General features: G+C 38.8%; 22 non-coding genes across 22 annotated transcripts; 2 read left to right on the top strand and 20 right to left on the bottom strand.

Annotated features, from left to right (window-relative positions):
- Nucleotides 1-3,635: 3,635 nt before the first annotated feature.
- trnar-ucg (transfer RNA arginine (anticodon UCG)) lies at nt 3,636-3,708 on the top strand. The gene has a single exon. It is a non-coding gene; the product is annotated as a tRNA-Arg (tRNA).
- A 1,156-nt stretch (nt 3,709-4,864) lies between these two features.
- Nucleotides 4,865-4,937, top strand: trnar-ucg (transfer RNA arginine (anticodon UCG)). Its single transcript has one exon. It is a non-coding gene; the product is annotated as a tRNA-Arg (tRNA).
- Nucleotides 4,938-6,322: 1,385 nt separating this feature from the next.
- trnaq-uug (transfer RNA glutamine (anticodon UUG)) lies at nt 6,323-6,395 on the bottom strand. The gene has a single exon. It is a non-coding gene; the product is annotated as a tRNA-Gln (tRNA).
- A 561-nt stretch (nt 6,396-6,956) lies between these two features.
- Nucleotides 6,957-7,029, bottom strand: trnar-ucg (transfer RNA arginine (anticodon UCG)). The gene has a single exon. It is a non-coding gene; the product is annotated as a tRNA-Arg (tRNA).
- Nucleotides 7,030-7,955: 926 nt separating this feature from the next.
- On the bottom strand, nt 7,956-8,028 carry trnar-ucg (transfer RNA arginine (anticodon UCG)). Its single transcript has one exon. It is a non-coding gene; the product is annotated as a tRNA-Arg (tRNA).
- A 578-nt stretch (nt 8,029-8,606) lies between these two features.
- Nucleotides 8,607-8,679, bottom strand: trnar-ucg (transfer RNA arginine (anticodon UCG)). The gene has a single exon. It is a non-coding gene; the product is annotated as a tRNA-Arg (tRNA).
- A 571-nt stretch (nt 8,680-9,250) lies between these two features.
- Nucleotides 9,251-9,323, bottom strand: trnar-ucg (transfer RNA arginine (anticodon UCG)). The gene has a single exon. It is a non-coding gene; the product is annotated as a tRNA-Arg (tRNA).
- Nucleotides 9,324-9,567: 244 nt separating this feature from the next.
- Nucleotides 9,568-9,640, bottom strand: trnar-ucg (transfer RNA arginine (anticodon UCG)). Its single transcript has one exon. It is a non-coding gene; the product is annotated as a tRNA-Arg (tRNA).
- Nucleotides 9,641-10,566: 926 nt separating this feature from the next.
- trnar-ucg (transfer RNA arginine (anticodon UCG)) lies at nt 10,567-10,639 on the bottom strand. The gene has a single exon. It is a non-coding gene; the product is annotated as a tRNA-Arg (tRNA).
- A 435-nt stretch (nt 10,640-11,074) lies between these two features.
- trnar-ucg (transfer RNA arginine (anticodon UCG)) lies at nt 11,075-11,147 on the bottom strand. The gene has a single exon. It is a non-coding gene; the product is annotated as a tRNA-Arg (tRNA).
- A 244-nt stretch (nt 11,148-11,391) lies between these two features.
- On the bottom strand, nt 11,392-11,464 carry trnar-ucg (transfer RNA arginine (anticodon UCG)). The gene has a single exon. It is a non-coding gene; the product is annotated as a tRNA-Arg (tRNA).
- Nucleotides 11,465-11,703: 239 nt separating this feature from the next.
- Nucleotides 11,704-11,776, bottom strand: trnar-ucg (transfer RNA arginine (anticodon UCG)). The gene has a single exon. It is a non-coding gene; the product is annotated as a tRNA-Arg (tRNA).
- Nucleotides 11,777-11,860: 84 nt separating this feature from the next.
- Nucleotides 11,861-11,933, bottom strand: trnar-ucg (transfer RNA arginine (anticodon UCG)). Its single transcript has one exon. It is a non-coding gene; the product is annotated as a tRNA-Arg (tRNA).
- A 928-nt stretch (nt 11,934-12,861) lies between these two features.
- trnar-ucu (transfer RNA arginine (anticodon UCU)) lies at nt 12,862-12,934 on the bottom strand. Its single transcript has one exon. It is a non-coding gene; the product is annotated as a tRNA-Arg (tRNA).
- Nucleotides 12,935-13,407: 473 nt separating this feature from the next.
- On the bottom strand, nt 13,408-13,480 carry trnar-ucg (transfer RNA arginine (anticodon UCG)). The gene has a single exon. It is a non-coding gene; the product is annotated as a tRNA-Arg (tRNA).
- Nucleotides 13,481-13,964: 484 nt separating this feature from the next.
- trnar-ucg (transfer RNA arginine (anticodon UCG)) lies at nt 13,965-14,037 on the bottom strand. Its single transcript has one exon. It is a non-coding gene; the product is annotated as a tRNA-Arg (tRNA).
- A 609-nt stretch (nt 14,038-14,646) lies between these two features.
- trnar-ucg (transfer RNA arginine (anticodon UCG)) lies at nt 14,647-14,719 on the bottom strand. Its single transcript has one exon. It is a non-coding gene; the product is annotated as a tRNA-Arg (tRNA).
- Nucleotides 14,720-14,977: 258 nt separating this feature from the next.
- trnar-ucg (transfer RNA arginine (anticodon UCG)) lies at nt 14,978-15,050 on the bottom strand. The gene has a single exon. It is a non-coding gene; the product is annotated as a tRNA-Arg (tRNA).
- Nucleotides 15,051-15,679: 629 nt separating this feature from the next.
- On the bottom strand, nt 15,680-15,752 carry trnar-ucg (transfer RNA arginine (anticodon UCG)). Its single transcript has one exon. It is a non-coding gene; the product is annotated as a tRNA-Arg (tRNA).
- A 1,377-nt stretch (nt 15,753-17,129) lies between these two features.
- trnaq-uug (transfer RNA glutamine (anticodon UUG)) lies at nt 17,130-17,202 on the bottom strand. The gene has a single exon. It is a non-coding gene; the product is annotated as a tRNA-Gln (tRNA).
- Nucleotides 17,203-18,426: 1,224 nt separating this feature from the next.
- Nucleotides 18,427-18,499, bottom strand: trnar-ucg (transfer RNA arginine (anticodon UCG)). Its single transcript has one exon. It is a non-coding gene; the product is annotated as a tRNA-Arg (tRNA).
- A 1,293-nt stretch (nt 18,500-19,792) lies between these two features.
- trnar-ucg (transfer RNA arginine (anticodon UCG)) lies at nt 19,793-19,865 on the bottom strand. Its single transcript has one exon. It is a non-coding gene; the product is annotated as a tRNA-Arg (tRNA).
- Nucleotides 19,866-19,879: the final 14 nt, after the last annotated feature.

Below are 19,879 nucleotides of genomic sequence, written 5' to 3'. Positions count from 1 at the left end.
CAAATGGCACAGCAGCTACAGCTTGACCCCGAGCAAAAACAAGGCTGGTCAGTTTCAGACCTGGAAAGCCACGGGCCAGCTGGGTTCCTGGAACTCCTGTTCAGATGTTAGGATGGTTAGGATGTCGGTGAATCAATAAGAGAGTTGAGCTTTGGTGTGAGCTTTTGGGCTCTACAGGAACAAACTTGGCCACCACCTCAACATAACATTTTACTCATTTGTAACTAATCACTAAACATTCCGGAACATTTTTTTCCGCCATCAGGAAATACAGTGAAGTATGCAGTTTGCTGCAAAGTAGGCAGAGAGCATCTAAGCCACACAGCAAAGTAGCCAGAGTTAAATAAACGCTGTGTTGTCAGCGTTAAATTTACCCACCGTCATGAAAAAGACATGAAAAAGACTTTTCTCTTTTGTGTTGTGTGTTGGTGCATCTGTTCTACTTGTAGAACTTTAATGAACATGTTCTTGTGTGGAGCTGAGTCAACTCTTGCTGATTCGTTCCTTATTTCTTCCTGAGGTTTAAATTTGAGTCGGCAAGAACCAGCAGCAGACTTTTTTTTCCAACATGGTCTCTTCAGTGTTCAATTTGCAGTTATGGGATTTTAAGGTGTAGTTAATAACACCATCATATAACACCATCATATATCCCTTGCAATGGTGCAAGCTCCCAAGAAACAATGCTTAACTTAATTTTAAAAACCAAAATTTTAATCATTTTACTATCTCTGACCCTAAAAGTTCCAATGATGAAGAACTGACTTGTCTTGTTCTACACACCATGCAAGTGACCAGCACACCTGCTTCCTTCGCCCAATGGTCCAGTTCTGTTGCTCACGCTATAGGTGCTTTCAGTGATTGACAATGTCCAGCGTGGTCGCTCTGACTGGCCCGCATGTTTTAATGCAAGAATTTCGGTTTTAATTAAATGTGGGAATAGGTTTCACACCACTACTGGTTTTGGGCGCACATGCTGCTTATAGAGCTTTCTTGAATAACCTTTGGTGGGATCTAGAAACTGTGTATAATGAGGACCCCACAAAACCTGCACCATAAAACCAGAACACAGGCTTTAAATGCACTCATTCTAGATCAGAGCTTACAATCAGTATTTACAGGGACAGCCCCCCCCTGGAGACACTCAGGGTTAAGTGTATTGATCAAGCACACAATGCCTGTAATTGGGGATTAAACCTGGGACTTCAAAGTGTGTTACCCACTAGGCTACTACCATCCATAAAACATCACAGTGACTCCGCCCATGTAACAAGCCCATGTGGATGGTACACAGGTACTGGACAGGTGGTCCATATCAGCCCCATCTTAATAAGAACCCAAGAACCCAGATGAGGAGCAAGAGTCGCCCCTGATTTACCCGAAGTCATAAAAAAAGACTCAGACCAACATGGACCTCACCAGCTTTTTCAGGCTCTAGTAAATGTCCAGAAATCTCTCCCTGATCCCAAAACAAATTACACAATAAAGAATGAATCAGTAGATGTTATTTCAGCTTCTCACAGGAATGTCTTGGCACTTTAAGATCTGTGAGCTAATTTGGAGAGATTCTTACCCTTTACTCATATGAGTCATTTAGATCCTTCACTTGTTCTTTCATCCAAACTGTTGTGACTGTTTGTGATATGTTTTTTTAAGAATGCATGACAATGTGTATTTCCATGCACTTTATCATGTTATTTAAGAGAGTGTCCCGCTCTTCTGAGAAATCCCATTACAAAAAAAAAATTCAAATTGCCAAATGCAAAGCACGAATGCAAAAACTCCTCCCTCGGCTGATAGAGAGCAGGTCTCCGGCTCCTCCCTTCATTTCCATCTGCAGTTTTCCTAGAGAATGGGACTACGGCGTATTCAAAAGGCCAAATGTAAATGGTCACTGATAACACTGAGTCCGAACCAAGCACGCCTTTACGAAAACCACAGGTCCTCCGTGTCCTCGTGGGGTAACATGCCTGATCCAACAGAAGAGCTGTTGAGTCGTCCCAGGACGCCGGTGGATTTATGTGTTTATGTGTTACTGTTTTGTTTTATACCTCTATTCATTCATGAAGTAATTACACAGAAACTGGGGTATAAAATGGGCTAATTGTCAAACAATTAGAGAATATGTCCACACACTCTATATGACAACCTAAACGTCATTAGAATCTACCACAGTTCATATTCACAATGTGTTGCTGTAAATTGTTTGGAACACGTGAAGCAGGCTGTAATTAAATACTGCAGTCATTGTAAAAATGGTGTAAAACATTGTAATTGCTTTTGTTACCCATGAAGCATTGGACCATTACAGTTACATACTGTAAAATGTTAAAACTCTAGTTTACTGTTGAATTTTGCAGTAATTTTTACAACAGTACCATGCAGTGTGACAAAATTGTCTAAATGTTTCTGAATTGTACTGAATTAATTTGATTCGACAGTCGGGTGTTGATTTCATGCAATGTGGGTACAACTAGATTTGTATGGATATATGTACATATGCAAGAGCAGGTCTTGTTGAAGAGAGCAGATGTACATTTTAGCCTGTCCAATCATCGTTGATGGAGTGATGGAATGCAAGATTTCGGCTGAGAGTAGATCCTGCAACTTTCAGAAGCTCCATGTGTCCCCCTTCTTGCAACTGTGGAAACACCTCAAACTGGGACAGTGGTGGCCTAGTGGTTAAGGAAGCAGAGCAATAATCGATGAGTTTCAAGTTCATAACCTAAACTGCCAAGGTCTCCACAAAACATTTTCTCTTCACATTAATACTTGTTTGGTTGTAGGCCATTAAGGAAAATGCATTATGCACCATAGTCTGTGTGTTGAGATCTATAAGGCACCTGACTTTGGATCAGAGGATTGAGGCTTCGAGTCCCTTCGTGGTTTTTGTTTTTTTTCCCCCAAACCTATTTTGCTTCATCCAAACTTTTGTTCTTCACATTAGTTGTTGTTTTTTTGTTGGCCATTAGTAAAAAAGTTTACATTCCAAATGACCATGTGGCCTAATGTATAAGGCATCAGACTTTGAATCCGAAGATTGAGGGTTCGAGTCCCTTCGTGGTTAATTGTGTGTCCTCAAAACCTTTTGTTCTTCAAATTAGTTGCTATTTTTGTAGGCCACTAAGGAAAATTTATTACACGGCGAAAGACAGTGTGGCCAAATGAATCAGGCGTCTGACTTTGAATTAGAAGACTGAGTGTTCGAGTCTTTTTTTGGTTGATTTTGGTTTCCCCGAAACCTGTTGGTCTTCACATTAGTTGCTTTTTTTTGTAGGCCATTAGGAAAAAAATTCACATGCTGAGCAACCACGTGGCCTAATGGATAAAGCGTCTGACTTCGGATCAGAAGATTGAGGGTTGAGTCTCTTCGTGGTTGTTTTTTTTCCCCAAACCTATTTTGTTTTCTCCAAACTTTTTTTTCCTTCACATTAGTTGTTGTTTTTTTGTTTGCAATTAGGAAAAAAGTAAAATTCCAAACGACCTAGTGGCCTAATGGATAAGGCGTCTGACTTCGGATCAGAAGATTGAGGGATCGAGTCCCTTAGTGGTAAATTTTGTGTCCTCAAAACCTTTTGTTCTTCACATTAGTTTCTTTTTTTTTGTATGCAATTAGGAAAATAATTCACATGCAAAGCGACCATGTGGCCTAATGGATAAGGCGTCTGACTTCGGATCAGAAGATTGAGGGTTCGAGTCCCTTCGTGGTTAATTTTGTGTCCTCAAAACCTTTTGTTCTTCACATTATTTGCTTGTTTGGTTTTAGGCCATTAAAGAAAAAAATATTACATGGCAAAAGACCGCGTGGCCAAATTAATAAGGCTTCTGACTTTGTATTATAAGACTGAGGGTTCGAGTCTTTTTTTGTTTGACTCTGTTTCCCCAAAACCTTTTGTTCTTCACATTAGTTTTTTTTTTTTTGTTGGCCATAAGGAAAGAAATTCCCATGGCAAACGACCACGTGACCTAATGGATAAGGCCTCTGACTTCAGATCAGAAGCAAATGACCACGTAGCCTAATGGATAATGCGCCTGACTTCGGATAGGAAGATTAAGGGTTCGAGTACCTTCGTGGTTGTTTATTTTCCCCCATACCTATTTTGCTTCCTCCAAACTTTTTTTCCTTTATATTAGTTGTTTTTTTTGTGTCCTCAAAACCTTTTGTTCTTCACATTAGTTGCTTTTTTGTTGTAGGCCATTAGGGAAAAAAAATTCACATGCTGAGCAACCACATGGCCTAAAGGATAAGGCGTCTTACTTCGATTCAGAAGATTGAGGGTTTCGAGTCCCTTAGTGGTAAATTTTGTGTCCTCAAAACCTTCTGTTCTTCACATTAGTTGCTTTTTTTTGTATGCAATTAGGAAAATAATTCACATGTCAAGCGACCATGTGGCCTAATGGATAAGGCGTCTGACTTCGGATCAGAAGATTGAGGGTTCGAGTCTTTTTTTGGTTGATTTTGTTTCCCTAAAACCTTTTGTTCTTCACTTTAGTTGTTTTTGTAGGCCATTAGGAAAGAAACTCACATGCCAAATGACCACATTGCCTAATGGATAAGGCGTCTAACTTCGGATCAGAAGATTGACGGTTCGAGTCCCTTCATGGTTGTCTATTTTTCCCCAAACCTATTTTGTTTCCTCCAAACTTTTTTTTGTTTCTCATTAGTTGTTTTTTTTTATGGCAATTAGGAAAAATGTTCAAAAGCCAAAAGGCCATGTGGCCTAATGGATAAGGCATCTGACTTTAGATCAGAAGATTGAGGGTTCGAGTCCCTTAGTGGTAAAATTTGTGTCCTCAAAACCTTTTGTTCTTCACATTAGTTGCTTTTTTTTTGTAGGCCATTAGGAAAGAAATTCATATGCCAAATGACCACGTGGCCTAATGGATAAGGCGTCTGACTTCGGATCAGAAGATTGAGGGTTCGAGTCCCTTTGTGGTTGTCTATTTTCCCCCAAATCTATTTTGTTTCCTCCAAACTTTTTTTTCTTTCACATTAGTTGTTGTTTTTTTGTTGGCAAATAGAAAAAAGGTCAAATTCCAAACAACCTAGTGGCCTAATTGATAAGGCGTCTGACTTCGGATTATAAGCACTGACCACGTAGCCTAATGGATAAGGTGCCTGACTTCGGATAGGAAGATAAAGGGTTCAAGTATCTTCGTGGGTGTTTATTTTCCCCCACACCTGGCTAAGGCGTCTGACTTCGGATCAGAAGATTGAGGGTTCGAGTCCCTTCATGGTTAATTTTGTGTCCTCAAAACCTTTTGTTCTTCACATTAGTTGCTTTTTTTGTTGTAGGCCATTAGGAAAAAAATTCACATGCTGAGCAACCACATGGCCTAAAGGTCAAGGTGTCTTACTTCGATTCAGAAGATTGAGGGTTTCGAGTCCCTTAGTGGTAAATTTTGTGTCCTCAAAACCTTTTGTTTTTCACATTAGTTGCTTTTTTTTGTATGCAATTAGGAAAATAATTCTCATGCCAAGCGGCCATGTGGCCTAATGGATAAGGCGTCAGAAGATTGAGGGTTCGAGTCCCTTCGTAGTTGTCTATTTTCCCCCAAACCAAATTAATAAGGCTTCTGATTTTGTATTAGAAGACTGAGGGTTCGAGTCTTTTTTTGTTTGACTTTGTTTCCCCAAAACCATTTGTTCTTCACATTAGTTGTTTTTTTGTAGGCCATTAGGAAAGAGTTTCCAATGCCAAACGACCACATGGCCTAATGGATAAGGCATCTAACTTTGGATCAGAAGATTGACGGTTCGAGTCCCTTCGTGGTTGTCTATTTTCCCCCAAACCTATTTTGTTTCCTCCAAACTTTTTTTTCTTTCTCATTAGTTGTTTTTTTTTTTTTTTTATGGCAATTAGTAAAAACATTCAAAAGCCAAAAGGCCATGTGGCCTAATGGATAAGGAGATCCATCTGACTTCAGATTAGAAGATTGAGGGGTCGAGTCCCTTCATGGTTAATTTTGTGTCCTCAAATCTCTTTTGTTCTTCACATTAGTTGCTTTTTTGTTGTAGGCCATTAGGAAAAAAATCACATGCTGAGCAACCACATGGCCTAAAGGATAAGGCTTCTTACTTCGATTCCGAAGATTGAGGGTTTGAGTCCCTTAGTGGTAAGTTTTGTGTCCTTTTTTGTATGCAATTAGGAAAATAATTCACATGCCAAGCGACCATGTGGCCTAGTGGATAAGGCGTCTGACTTCGGATCAGAAGATTGAGGGTTCGAGTCCCTTCATTTTCTTTTCACATTAATACTTGTTTGGTTGTATACAAAAAAAAAGCAACTAATGTGAAGAACAAAAGGTTTTGAGGACACAAAATTTACCACTAAGGGACTCGAACCCTCAATCTTCTGATCCAAAGTCAGACGCCTTATCCATTAGGCCACATGGTCCCTTGGCATGTGAATTATTTTCCTAATTGCATACAAAAAAAAGCAACTAATGTGAAGAACAAAAGATTTTGAGGACCCAAAATATACCACTAAGGGACTCAAACCGAAGTCAGACGCAATATCTATTAGGCCACATGGTCGTTTGACAGTTGACCATTTTTTCTAATTGCCAACAAAAAAACATCAACTAATGTGAAAGGAAAAAAAGTTTTGAGGAAGCAAAATAGGCATGGGGGAAAATAGACAACCACGAAAGGACTCGAACCCTCAATCTTCTTATCCGAAGTCAGACGCCTTTTCCATTAGACCACATGGTCGTTTGGCATGTGAATTATTTTCCTAATTGCATACAAAAAAAAAGCAACTAATGTGAAGAACAAAAGGTTTTAAGGACACAAAATTTACCACTAAGGGACTCAAACCGAAGTCAGACGCCTTATCCATTAGGCCACATGGTTGTTTGACAGTTGACCATTAATCCTAATTGCCAACAAAAAAACAAAAACTAATATAAAGGAAAAAAAGTTTGGAGAAAGCAAAATAGATTTGGAGGAAAATAGACAACCACGAAGGGACTCGAACCCTCAATCTTCTGATCCGAAGTCAGACGCCTTATCCATTAGGCCACATGGTCATTTGGCATGTGAATTTCTTTCCTAATGGCCTACAAAAGCAACTAATGTGAAGAACAAAAGGTTTTAGGGAAACAAAATCAACCAAAAAAAGACTCGAAACCTCAGTCTTCTAATACAAAGTCAGAAACCTTATTAATTTAGCCACGCGGTCTTTCGCCGTGTAATAAATTTTTCTTTAATGGCCTAAAACCAAACAAGCAAATAATGTGAAGAACAAAAGGTTTTGAGGACACAAAATTAACCACGAAGGGACTCAAACCCTAAATCTTCTGATCCGAAGTCAGACGCCTTATCCATTAGGCCACGTGGTCGTTTGGCATGTGAATTTCTTTCCTAATGGCATACAAAAAAAACAACTAAGGTGAAGAACAAAAGGTTTTGGAGAAACAAAGTCAAACAAAAAAAGAGACTCGAACCCACAGTCTTCTAATACAAAGTCAGAAGCCTTATTAATATGGTTTAGGGGAAAATAGACAACCACGAAGGAACTCGAACTAAGTCAGATGCCTTATCCATTAGGCCATGTGGTCATTTAGCATGTAAATGTCTTTCCAAATTGCCTACTAAAAAAACAACTAATGTGAAGACCAACATGTTTTGGGGAAACCAAAATCAACCAAAAAAAGACTCGTACCCTCAATCTTCTAATCTGAAGTCAGACGCCTTATACATCACAGCACACGGACTTTGGTGCATAATGCATTTTCCTTAATGGCCTACAACCAAACAAGTATTAATGTGAAAAGAAAATGCTTTGAGGAGACAAAAGAAACCATGAAGGGACTCAAACCCTCAATCTTCTGATCCGAAGTCAGACTCCTTATCCATTAGGCCACATGGTCGCTTGGCATGTGAATTATTTTCCTAATTGCATAAAAAAAAAAGCAACTAATGTGAAGAACAAAAGGTTTTGAGGACACAAAATTAACCATGAAGGGACTCGAACCCTCAATCTTCTGATCCGAAGTCAGACGCCTTATCCATTAGGCCATATGGTCGTTCGACAGTTGACCTTTTTTCCTAATTGCCTACAAAAAAACAACAACTAATATGAAGGAAAAAAAGTTTGGAGGAAGCAAAATAGGTATGGGGGAAAATAAACAACCACGAAAGGACTCGAACCCTCAATATTCTTATCCAAAGTCAGATGCCTTATCCATTAGACCACATGGTCACTTGGCATGTGAATTATTTTCCTAATTGCATACAAAAAAAAAACAACTAATGTGAAGAACAAAAGGTTTTGAGGACACAAAATTTATCCATAAAGGGACTCGAACCCTCAATCTTCTTATCCGAAGTCAGACGCCTTATCCATTAGACCACATGGTCGCTTTGCATGTGAATTATTTTCCTAATTGCATACAAAAAAAAACCAACTAATGTGAAGAACTAAAGGTTTTAAGGACACAAAATTTACCACTAAGGGACTCAAACCGAAGTCAGACGCCTTATCCATTAGGCCACATGGTAGTTTGACAGTTGACCATTTTTCCTAATTGCCAACAAAAAAACAACAACTAATATAAAGGAAAAAAAGTTTGGAGGAAGCAAAATAGATTTGGAGGAAAATAGACAACCACGAAGGGACTCAAACCCTCAATCTTCTGATCCGAAGTCAGACGCCTTATCCATTAGGCCACGTGGTCATTTGGCATGTGAATTTCTTTCCTAATGGCCTACAAAAACAACTAATGTGAAGAACAAAAGGTTTTAGGGAAACAAAATCAACCAAAAAAGACTCGAACCCTCAGTCTTCTAATACAAAGTCAGAAGCCTTATTAATTTGGCCACGCGGTCTTTCGCCGTGTAATAAATTTTTCTTTAATGGCCTAAAACCAAACAAGCAAATAATGTGAAGAACAAAAGGTTTTGAGGACACAAAATTAACCACAAAGGGACTCGAACCCTAAATGTTTTGATCCGAAGTCCGACGCCTTATCCATTAGGCCACATGGTCGTTTGGCAGTTGCCCTTTTTTCCTAATTTCCAACAAAAAAAAAGCAACTAATGTGAAGAACAAAAGGTTTTGAGGACACAAAATTAACCATGAAGGGACTCGAACCCTCAATCTTCTGATCCGAAGTCAGACGCCTTATCCATTAGGCCGCATGGTCGTTTGACAGTTGATCTTTTTTCCTAATGGCCAACAAAAAAACAACAACTAATATGAAGGAAAAAAAGTTTGGAGGAAGCAAAATAGGTATGGGGGAAAATAAACAACCACGAAGGGACTCGAACCCTCAATCTTCTGATTCGAAGTCAGACGCCTTATCCATTATGCCACATGGTCGCTTGGCATGTGAATTATTTTCCTAATTGCATACAAAAAAAAAGCAACTAATGTGAAGATCAAAAGGTTTTAAGGACACAAAATTTACCACTAAGGGACTCAAACCGAAGTCAGACGCCTTATCCATTAGGCCACATGGTCGTTTGACAGTTGACCATTTTTCCTAATTGGCAACAAAAAAACAACAACTAATATAAAGGAAAAAAAGTTTGGAGGAAGCAAAATAGATTTGGGGGAAAATAGACAACCACGAAGGGACTCGAACCCTCAATCTTCTGATCCGAAGTCAGACTCCTTATCCATTAGGCCACGTGGTCATTTGGCATGTGATTTTCTTTCCTAATGGCCTACAAAAACAACTAATGTGAAGAACAAAAGGTTTTAGGGAAACAAAATTAACCAAAAAAAGACTCGAACCCTCAGTCTTCTAATACAAAGTCAGAAGCCTTATTAATTTGGCCACGCGGTCTTTCGCCGTGTAATAAATTTTTCTTTAATGGCCTAAAACCAAACAAGCAAATAATGTGAAGAACAAAAGGTTTTGAGGACACAAAATTAACCACGAAGGGACTCAAACCCTAAATCTTCTGATCCGAAGTCAGACGCCTTATCCATTAGGCCACGTGGTCGTTTGGCATGTGAATTTCTTTCCTAATGGCATACAAAAAAAACAACTAAGGTGAAGAACAAAAGGTTTTGGAGAAACAAAGTCAAACAAAAAAAGAGACTCGAACCCACAGTCTTCTAATACAAAGTCAGAAGCCTTATTAATATGGTTTAGGGGAAAATAGACAACCACGAAGGAACTCGAACTAAGTCAGATGCCTTATCCATTAGGCCATGTGGTCATTTAGCATGTAAATGTCTTTCCAAATTGCCTACTAAAAAAACAACTAATGTGAAGACCAACATGTTTTGGGGAAACCAAAATCAACCAAAAAAAGACTCGTACCCTCAATCTTCTAATCTGAAGTCAGACGCCTTATACATCACAGCACACGGACTTTGGTGCATAATGCATTTTCCTTAATGGCCTACAACCAAACAAGTATTAATGTGAAAAGAAAATGCTTTGAGGAGACAAAAGAAACCATGAAGGGACTCAAACCCTCAATCTTCTGATCCGAAGTCAGACTCCTTATCCATTAGGCCACATGGTCGCTTGGCATGTGAATTATTTTCCTAATTGCATAAAAAAAAAAGCAACTAATGTGAAGAACAAAAGGTTTTGAGGACACAAAATTAACCATGAAGGGACTCGAACCCTCAATCTTCTGATCCGAAGTCAGACGCCTTATCCATTAGGCCATATGGTCGCTCGACAGTTGACCTTTTTTCCTAATTGCCTACAAAAAACAACAACTAATATGAAGGAAAAAAAGTTTGGAGGAAGCAAAATAGGTATGGGGGAAAATAAACAACCACGAAAGGACTCGAACCCTCAATATTCTTATCCAAAGTCAGATGCCTTATCCATTAGACCACATGGTCACTTGGCATGTGAATTATTTTCCTAATTGCATACAAAAAAAAAGCAACTAATGTGAAGAACAAAAGGTTTTGAGGACACAAAATTTATCCATAAAGGGACTCGAACCGTCAATCTTCTGATCCGAAGTCAGACGCCTTATCCATTAGGCCACATGGTCGTTCGACAGGTGACCTTTTTTCCTAATTGCCTACAAAAAAACAACAACTAAAATGAAGGAAAAAAGTTTGGAGGAAGCAAAATAGGTATGGGGGAAAATAAACAACCACGAAGGGACTCGAACCCTCAATCTTCTGATCCGAAGTCAGACGCCTTATCCATTAGGCCACATGGTCGCTTGGCATGTGAATTATTTTCCTAATTGCATACAAAAAAAAAGCAACTAATGTGAAGATCAAAAGGTTTTAAGGACACAAAATTTACCACTAAGGGACTCAAACCGAAGTCAGACGCCTTATCCATTAGGCCACATGGTCGTTTGACAGTTGACCATTTTTCCAAATTGGCAACAAAAAAACAACAACTAATATAAAGGAAAAAAAGTTTGGAGGAAGCAAAATAGATTTGGGGGAAAATAGACAACCACGAAGGGACTCGAACCCTCAATCTTCTGATCCGAAGTCAGACTCCTTATCCATTAGGCCACGTGGTCATTTGGCATGTGAATTTCTTTCCTAATGGCCTACAAAAACAACTAATGTGAAGAACAAAAGGTTTTAGGGAAACAAAATCAACCAAAAAAAGACTCGAACCCTCAGTCTTCTAATACAAAGTCAGAAGCCTTATTAATTTGGCCACGCGGTCTTTCGCCGTGTAATAAATGTTTCTTTAATGGCCTAAAACCAAACAAGCAAATAATGTGAAGAACAAAAGGTTTTGAGGACACAAAATTAACCACGAAGGGACTCGAACCCTAAATCTTCTGATCCGAAGTCAGACGCCTTATCCATTAGGCCACATGGTCGTTTGACAGTTGCCCTTTTTTCCTAATTTCCAACAAAAAAAAAGCAACTAATGTGAAGAACAAAAGGTTTTGAGGACACAAAATTAACCATGAAGGGACTAGAACCCTCAATCTTCTGATCCGAAGTCAGACGCCTTATCCATTAGGCCACATGGTCGTTCGACAGTTGACCTTTTTTCCTAATTGCCTACAAAAAAACAACAACTAATATGAAGGAAAAAAAGTTTGGAGGAAGCAAAATAGGTATGGGGGAAAATAAACAACCACGAAAGGACTCGAACCCTCAATCTTCTTATCCGAAGTCAGACGCCTTTTCCATTAGACCACATGGTCGCTTGGCATGTGAATTATTTTCGTAATTGCATACAAAAAAAAGCAACTAATGTGAAGAACAAAAGGTTTTAAGGACACAAAATTTACCACTAAGGGACTCAAACCGAAGTCAGACGCCTTATCCATTAGGCCACATGGTTGTTTGACAGTTGACCATTAATCCTAATTGCCAACAAAAAAACAAAAACTAATACAAAGGAAAAAAAGTTTGGAGAAAGCAAAATAGATTTGGAGGAAAATAGACAACCACGAAATGACTCGAACCCTCAATCTTCTGATCCGAAGTCAGACGCCTTATCCATTAGGCCACATGGTCATTTGGCATGTGAATTTCTTTCCTAATGGCCTACAAAAAAAACTAATGTGAAGAACAAAAGGTTTTAGGGAAACAAAATCAACCAAAAAAAGACTCGAACCCTCAGTCTTCTAATACATTTACATTTACAGCTTTTATCAGACACCCTTATCCAGAGCGACTTACAATCAGTAGTTACAGGGACAGTCCCCCTGGAGCAACTCAGGGTTAAGTGTCTTGCTCAGGGACACAATGGCAGTAAGTGGGATTCGAACCCGGGTCTTCTGGTTCATAGGTGAGTGTGTTACCCACTAGGCTACTACCACCCTTAATACAAAGTCAGAACCCTTATTAATTTGGCCACGCGGTCTTTCGCCGTGTAATAAATTTTTCTTTAATGGCCTAAAACCAAACAAGCAAATAATGTGAAGAACAAAAGGTTTTGAGGACACAAAATTAACCACGAAGGGACTCGAACCCTCAATCATCTGATCAGAAGTCAGACGCCTTATCCATTAGGCCACATGGTCGTTTGGCATGTGAATTTCTTTCCTAATGGCCTACAAAAAACACAACTAAGGTGAAGAACAAAAGTTTTTGGAGAAACAAAGTCAAAAAAAAAAAAAAACTCGAACCCTCAGTCTTCTAATCTGAAGTCAGACGCCTTATACATCACAGCACACAGACTTTGGTGCATAATGCATTTTCCTTAATGGCCTACAACCAAACAAGTATTAATGTGAAAAGAAAATGCTTTGAGGAGACAAAAGAAACCATGAAGGGACTCAAACCCTCAATCTTCTGATCCGAAGTCAGACGCCTTATCCATTAGGCCACATGGTCGCTTGGCATGTGAATTATTTTCCTAATGGCCAACAAAAAAACAAGGTCACATGTTCGTTTGCCTTTTGACGATTTTTTCTAATTGCCAACAAAAAAACAACAACTCATGTGAAAGAAAAAAAAGTTTGGAGGAACCAAAAAAGATTTGAGGGAAAATAGACAACCACGAAGGGACTCGAACCCTCAATCGTCTGATCCGAAGTCAGACGCCTTATCCATTAGGCCACATGGTCGTTTGACAGTTGATCTTTTTTCCTAATGGCCAACAAAAAAACAACAACTAATATGAAGGAAAAAAAGTTTAGAGGAAGCAAAATAGGTATGGGGGAAAATAAACAACCACGAAGGTACTCGAACCCTTAATCTTCCTATCCGAATTCAGGCGCTTATCCATTAGGCTACGTGGTCATTGCTTCTGATCCGAAGTCAGACGCCTTATCCATTAGGCCACTAGGTCGTTTGGAATTTGACCTTTTTTCTAATTGCCAGCAAAAAAAAAGCAACTAATGTGAAGAATAAAAGGTTTTGAGGACACAAAATTAACCATGAAGGGACTCGAACCCTCAATCTTCTGATCCGAAGTCAGACGCCTTATCCTTTAGGCCACATGTTCGTTTGCCTTTTGACCATTTTTTCTAATTGCCAACATAAAAACAACAACTAATGTGAAAGAAAAAAAAGTTTGAAGGAACCAAAAAAGATTTGGGGGAAAATAGACAACCACGAAGGGACTCGAACCCTCAATCTTCTGATCCGAAGTCAGACGCCTTATCCATTAGGCCACATGGTCATTTGTCATGTATATTTCTTTCCTAAGGGCCTACAAAAACAACGAATGTGAACAACAAAAGGTTTTAGGGAAACAAAATCAACCAAAAAAGACTCGAACCCACAGTCTTCTAATACAAAGTCAGAAGCCTTATTAATATGGTTTAGGGGAAAATAGACAACCACGAAGGAACTCGAACTAAGTCAGATGCCTTATCCATTAGGCCATGTGGTCATTTAGCATGTAAATGTCTTTCCAAATTGCCTACAAAAAAAACAACTAATGTGAAGACCAACATGTTTTGGGGAAACCAAAATCAACCAAAAAAAGACTCGTACCCTCAATCTTCTAATCTGAAGTCAGACGCCTTATACATCACAGCACACGGACTTTGGTGCATAATGCATTTTCCTTAAAGGCCTACAACCAAAGAAGTATTAATGTGAAAAGAAAATGCTTTGAGGAGACAAAAGAAACCATGAAGGGACTCAAACCCTCAATCTTCTGATCCGAAGTCAGACTCCTTATCCATTAGGCCACATGGTCGCTTGGCATGTGAATTATTTTCCTAATTGCATAAAAAAAAAAAGCAACTAATGTGAAGAACAAAAGGTTTTGAGCACACAAAATTAACCATGAAGGGACTCGAACCCTCAATCTTCTGATCCGAAGTCAGACGCCTTTTCCATTAGGCCACATGGTCGTTTGACAGTTGATCTTTTTTCCTAATGGCCAACAAAAAAACAACAACTAATATGAAGGAAAAAAAGTTTAGAGGAAGCAAAATAGGTATGGGGGGAAAAAAAAACAATGAAGGGACTCAAACCCTCAATCTTTTGATCCGAAGTCAGACGCCTTATCCATTAGGCCACATGGTTGCTTGGTGTGTGAAATATTTTCCTAATTGCATACAAAAAAAAGCAACTAATGTGAAGAACAAAAGGTATTGAGGACACAAAATTAACCACGAAGGGACTCGAACCCTCAATCTTCTGATCCGAAGTCAGACGCCTTATCCATTAGGCCACGTGGTCGTTAGACATGTGAATTTCTTTCCTAATGGCCTACAAAAAAAACAACTAAGGTGAAGAACAAAAGGTTTTGGAGAAACAAAGTCAAACAAAAAAAGACTCGAACCCTCAGTCTTCTAATACAAAGTCAGAAGCCTTATTAATATGGTTTAGGGGAAAATAGACAACCACGAAGGGACTCGAACTCTCAATCATCTGATCCTATGTCAGATGCCTTATCCATTAGGCCATGTGGTCATTTAGCATGTAAATGTCTTTCCAAATTGCCTACAAAAAAAACAACTAATGTGAAGACCAACATGTTTTGGGGAAACCAAAATCAACCAAAAAAAGACTCGTACCCTCAATCTTCTAATCTGAAGTCAGACGCCTTATACATCACAGCACACGGACTTTGGTGCATAATGCATTTTTCTTAATGGCCTACAACCAAAGAAGTATTAATGTGAAAAGAAAATGCTTTGAGGAGACAAAAGAAACCATGAAGGGACTCAAACCCTCAATCTTCTGATCCGAAGTCAGACTCCTTATCCATTAGGCCACATGGTCGCTTGGCATGTGAATTATTTTCCTAATTGCATAAAAAAAAAAGCAACTAATGTGAAGAACAAAAGGTTTTGAGGACACAAAATTAACCATGAAGGGACTCGAACCCTCAATCTTCTGATCCGAAGTCAGACGCCTTTTCCATTAGGCCACATGGTCGTTTGACAGTTGATCTTTTTTCCTAATGGCCAACAAAAAAACAACAACTAATATGAAGGAAAAAAAGTTTAGAGGAAGCAAAATAGGTATGGGGGAAAAAAAAAAACAATGAAGGGACTCAAACCCTCAATCTTTTGATCCGAAGTCAGACGCCTTATCCATTAGGCCACGTGGTTGCTTGGTGTGTGAAATATTTTCCTAATTGCATACAAAAAAAAGCAACTAATGTGAAGAACAAAAGGTTTTGAGGACACAAAATTTTCCACTAAGGGACTCAAACCGACGTCAGAGGCCTTATCCATTAGGCCACATGGTCGTTTGACAGTTGACCATTTTTCCTAATTGCCAACAAAAAAACAACAACTAATATAAAAGAAAAAAAGTTTGGAGGAAGCAAAATAGATTTGGGGGAAAATAGACAACCACGAAGGGACTCGAACCCTTAATCTTCTGATCCGAAGTCAGACGCCTTATCCTTTAGGCAACGTGGTTATTTGGCATGTGAATTTCTTTCCTAATGGCCTACAAAAACAACTAATTTGAAGAACAAAAGGTTTTAGGGAAACAAAATTAACCAAAAAAAGACTCGAACCCTCAGTCTTCTAATACAAAGTCAGAAGCCTTATTAATTTGGCCACGCGGACTTTCGCCGTGTAATAAATTTTTCTTTAATGGCCTAAAACCAAACAAGCAAATAATAAGGACACAAAATTAACCACGAAGGGACTCGAACCCTCAATCTTCTGATCCGAAGTCAGACGCCTTATCCTTTAGGCCACATGTTCGTTTGCCTTTTGACCATTTTTTGTAATTGCCAACAAAAAAACAACAACTAATGTGAAAGAAAAAAAAGTTTGGAGGAACCAAAAAAGATTTGGGGGAAAAAAGACAACCACGAAGGGACTCGAACCCTGAATCTTCTGATCCGAAGTCAGACTCCTTATCTATTAGGCCACATGGTCATTTGTCATGTGAATTTCTTTCCTAATGGCCTACAAAAACAACGAATGTGAACAACAAAAGGTTTTAGGGAAACAAAATCAACCAAAAAAAGACTCGAACCCTTAGTCTTCTAATACAAAGTCAGAAGCCTTATTAATTTGGCCAGGCGGTCTTTCGCCGTGTAATATATTTTTCTTTAATTGCCTAAAACCAAACAAGCAAATAATGTGAAGAACAAAAGGTTTTGAGGACACAAAAGTAACCACTAAAGAACTCGAACCCTCAATCTTCTGATCCGAAGTCAGAAGCCTTATCCTTTAGGCCACATGTTCGTTTGCCTTTTGACCATTTTTTCTAATTGCCAACAAAAAAACAACAACTAATATGAAGGAAAAAAAAGTTTGGACGAAACAAAATAGGTATGGGGAAGATAAACAACCATGAAGGTACTCGAACCCTTAATCTTCTGATCCAAAGTCAGACGCCTTATCCATTAGGCCACATGGTCACTTGGCATGTGAATTATTTTCCTAATTGCATACAAAAAAAAAGAAACTAATATGAAAAACAAAAGGTTTTGAGGACACAAAAATTTACCACTAAGGGACTCGAACCCTCACTCTTCTGACCCGAAGTCAGACGGCTTATCCATTAGGTAACATGGTCACTTGGCATGTGAATTATTTTCCTAATTGCATACAAAAAAAAAGAAACTAATATGAAGAACAAAAGGTTTTGAGGACACAAAAATTTACCATTAAGGGACTCGAACCCTGAATCTTCTGATCCGAAGTCAGAAGCCTTATCCTTTAGGCCACATGTTCGTTTGCCTTTTGACCATTTTTTCTAATTGCCAACAAAAAAACAACAACTAATGTGCAAGAAAAAAAAGTTTGGAGGAACCAAAAAAGATTTGGGGGAAAATAGACAACCACGAAGGGACTCGAACCCTCAATCTTCTGATCCGAAGTCAGACGCCTTATCTATTAGGCCACATGGTCATTTGTCATGTGAGTTTCTTTCCTAATGGCCTACAAAAACAACGAATGTGAACAACAAAAGGTTTTAGGGAAACAAAATCAACCAAAAAAAGACTCAAACCCTCAGTCTTCTAATACAAAGTCAGAAGCCTTATTAATTTGGCCAGGCGGTCTTTCGCCGTGTAATATATTTTTCTTTAATGGCCTAAAACCAAACAAGCAAATAATGTGAAGAACAAAAGGTTTTGAGGACTCAAAAGTAACCACTAAAGAACTCGAACCCTCAATCTTCTGTTTCGAAGTCAGACGCCGTATCTATTAGGCCACATGGTCGTTTGGCAGTTGATCTTTTTTCCTAATTTCCAACAAAAAAACAACAACTAATATGAAGGAAAAAAAAGTTTGGACGAAACAAAATAGGTATGGGGAAGATAAACAACCACGAAGGTACTCCAACCCTTAATCTTCTGATCCAAAGTCAGACGCCTTATCCATTAGGCCACATGGTCACTTGGCATGTGAATTATTTTCCTAATTGCATACAAAAAAAAAGAAACTAATATGAAGAACAAAAGGTTTTGAGGACACAAAAATTTACCACTAAGGGACTCGAACCCTCAATCTTCTGACCCGAAGTCAGACACATTATCTATTAGGCCACATGGTCGCTTGGCATGTGAATTATTTTCCTAATTGCATACAAAAAAAAAAGCAACTAATGTGAAGAACAAAAGGTTTTGAGGACACAAAATCAACCATGAAGGGACTCGAACCCTCAATCTTCTGATCCGAAGTCAGACGCCTTATCCATTAGGCCACATGGTCTTTCGACACTTGACTTTTTTTTCCTAATTGCCAACAAAAAAACAACAACTCATATGAAGGAAAAAAAGTTTGGAGGAAGCAAAATAGGTATGGGGGAAAATAAACAACCACGAAAGGACTCGAACCCTCAATATTCTTATCCAAAGTCAGATGCCTTATCCATTAGACCACATGGTCACTTGGCATGTGAATTATTTTCCTAATTGCATACAAAAAAAAAGCAACTAATGTGAAGAACAAAAGGTTTTGAGGACACAAAATTTATCCATAAAGGGACTCGAACCGTCAATCTTCTGATCCGAAGTCAGACGCCTTATCCATTAGGCCACATGGTCGTTTGGCAGTTGACCTTTTTTCCTAATTTCAAAAAAAAAAAAAGCAACTAATGTGAAGAACAAAAGGTTTTGAGGACACAAAATTAACCATGAAGGGACCCGAACCCTCAATCTTCTGATCCGAAGTCAGACGCCTATACATTAGGCCACATGGTCGTTCGACAGTTGACCTTTTTTCCTAATTGCCTACAAAAAAACAACAACTAATATGAAGGAAAAAAAGTTTGGAGGAAGCAAAATAGGTATGGGGGAAAATAAACAACCACGAAAGGACTCGAACCCTCAATCTTCTTATCCGAAGTCAGACGCCTTATCCATTAGACCACATGGTCGCTTGGCGTGTGAATTATTTTCCTAATTGCATACAAAAAAAAAAGCAACTAATGTGAAGAACAAAAGGTTTTAAGGACACAAAATTTACCACTAAGGGACTCAAACCGAAGTCAGACGCCTTATCCATTAGGCCACATGGTTGTTTGACAGTTGACCATTTTTCCTAATTGCCAACAAAAAAACAAAAACTAATATAAAGGAAAAAAAGTTTGGAGAAAGCAAAATAGATTTGGAGGAAAATAGACAGCCACGAAGGGACTCGAACCCTTAATCTTCCTATCCGAACTCAGGCGCCTTATCCACTAGGCTACGTGGTCATTGCCTCTGATCTGAAGTCAGACGCCTTATCCATTAGACCACTAGGTCGTTTGGAATTTGACCTTTTTTCTAATTGCCAGCAAAAAAAAAGCAACTAATGTGAAGAATAAAAGTTTTTTTTAGGACACAAAATTAACATTGAAGGGACTCGAACCCTCAATCTTCTGATCCGAAGTCAGACGCCTTATCCTTTTGGCCACATGTTCGTTTGCCTTTTGACCATTTTTTCTAATTGCCCACAAAAAAACAACTAATGTGAAAGAAAAAAAAGTTTGGAGAAAACAAAATAGATTTGGGGGAAAATAGACAACCACGAAGGGACTCGAACCCTCAATCTTCTGATCCGAAGTCAGATGCCTTATCCATTAGGCCACGTGGTCATTTGGCATGTGAA

This window comes from Denticeps clupeoides, chromosome 1 (assembly GCF_900700375.1).
Source record: "Denticeps clupeoides chromosome 1, fDenClu1.1, whole genome shotgun sequence".
NCBI lineage: Eukaryota > Metazoa > Chordata > Actinopteri > Clupeiformes > Denticipitidae > Denticeps > Denticeps clupeoides.
This window is presented reverse-complemented; position numbering and strand designations above follow the sequence as displayed.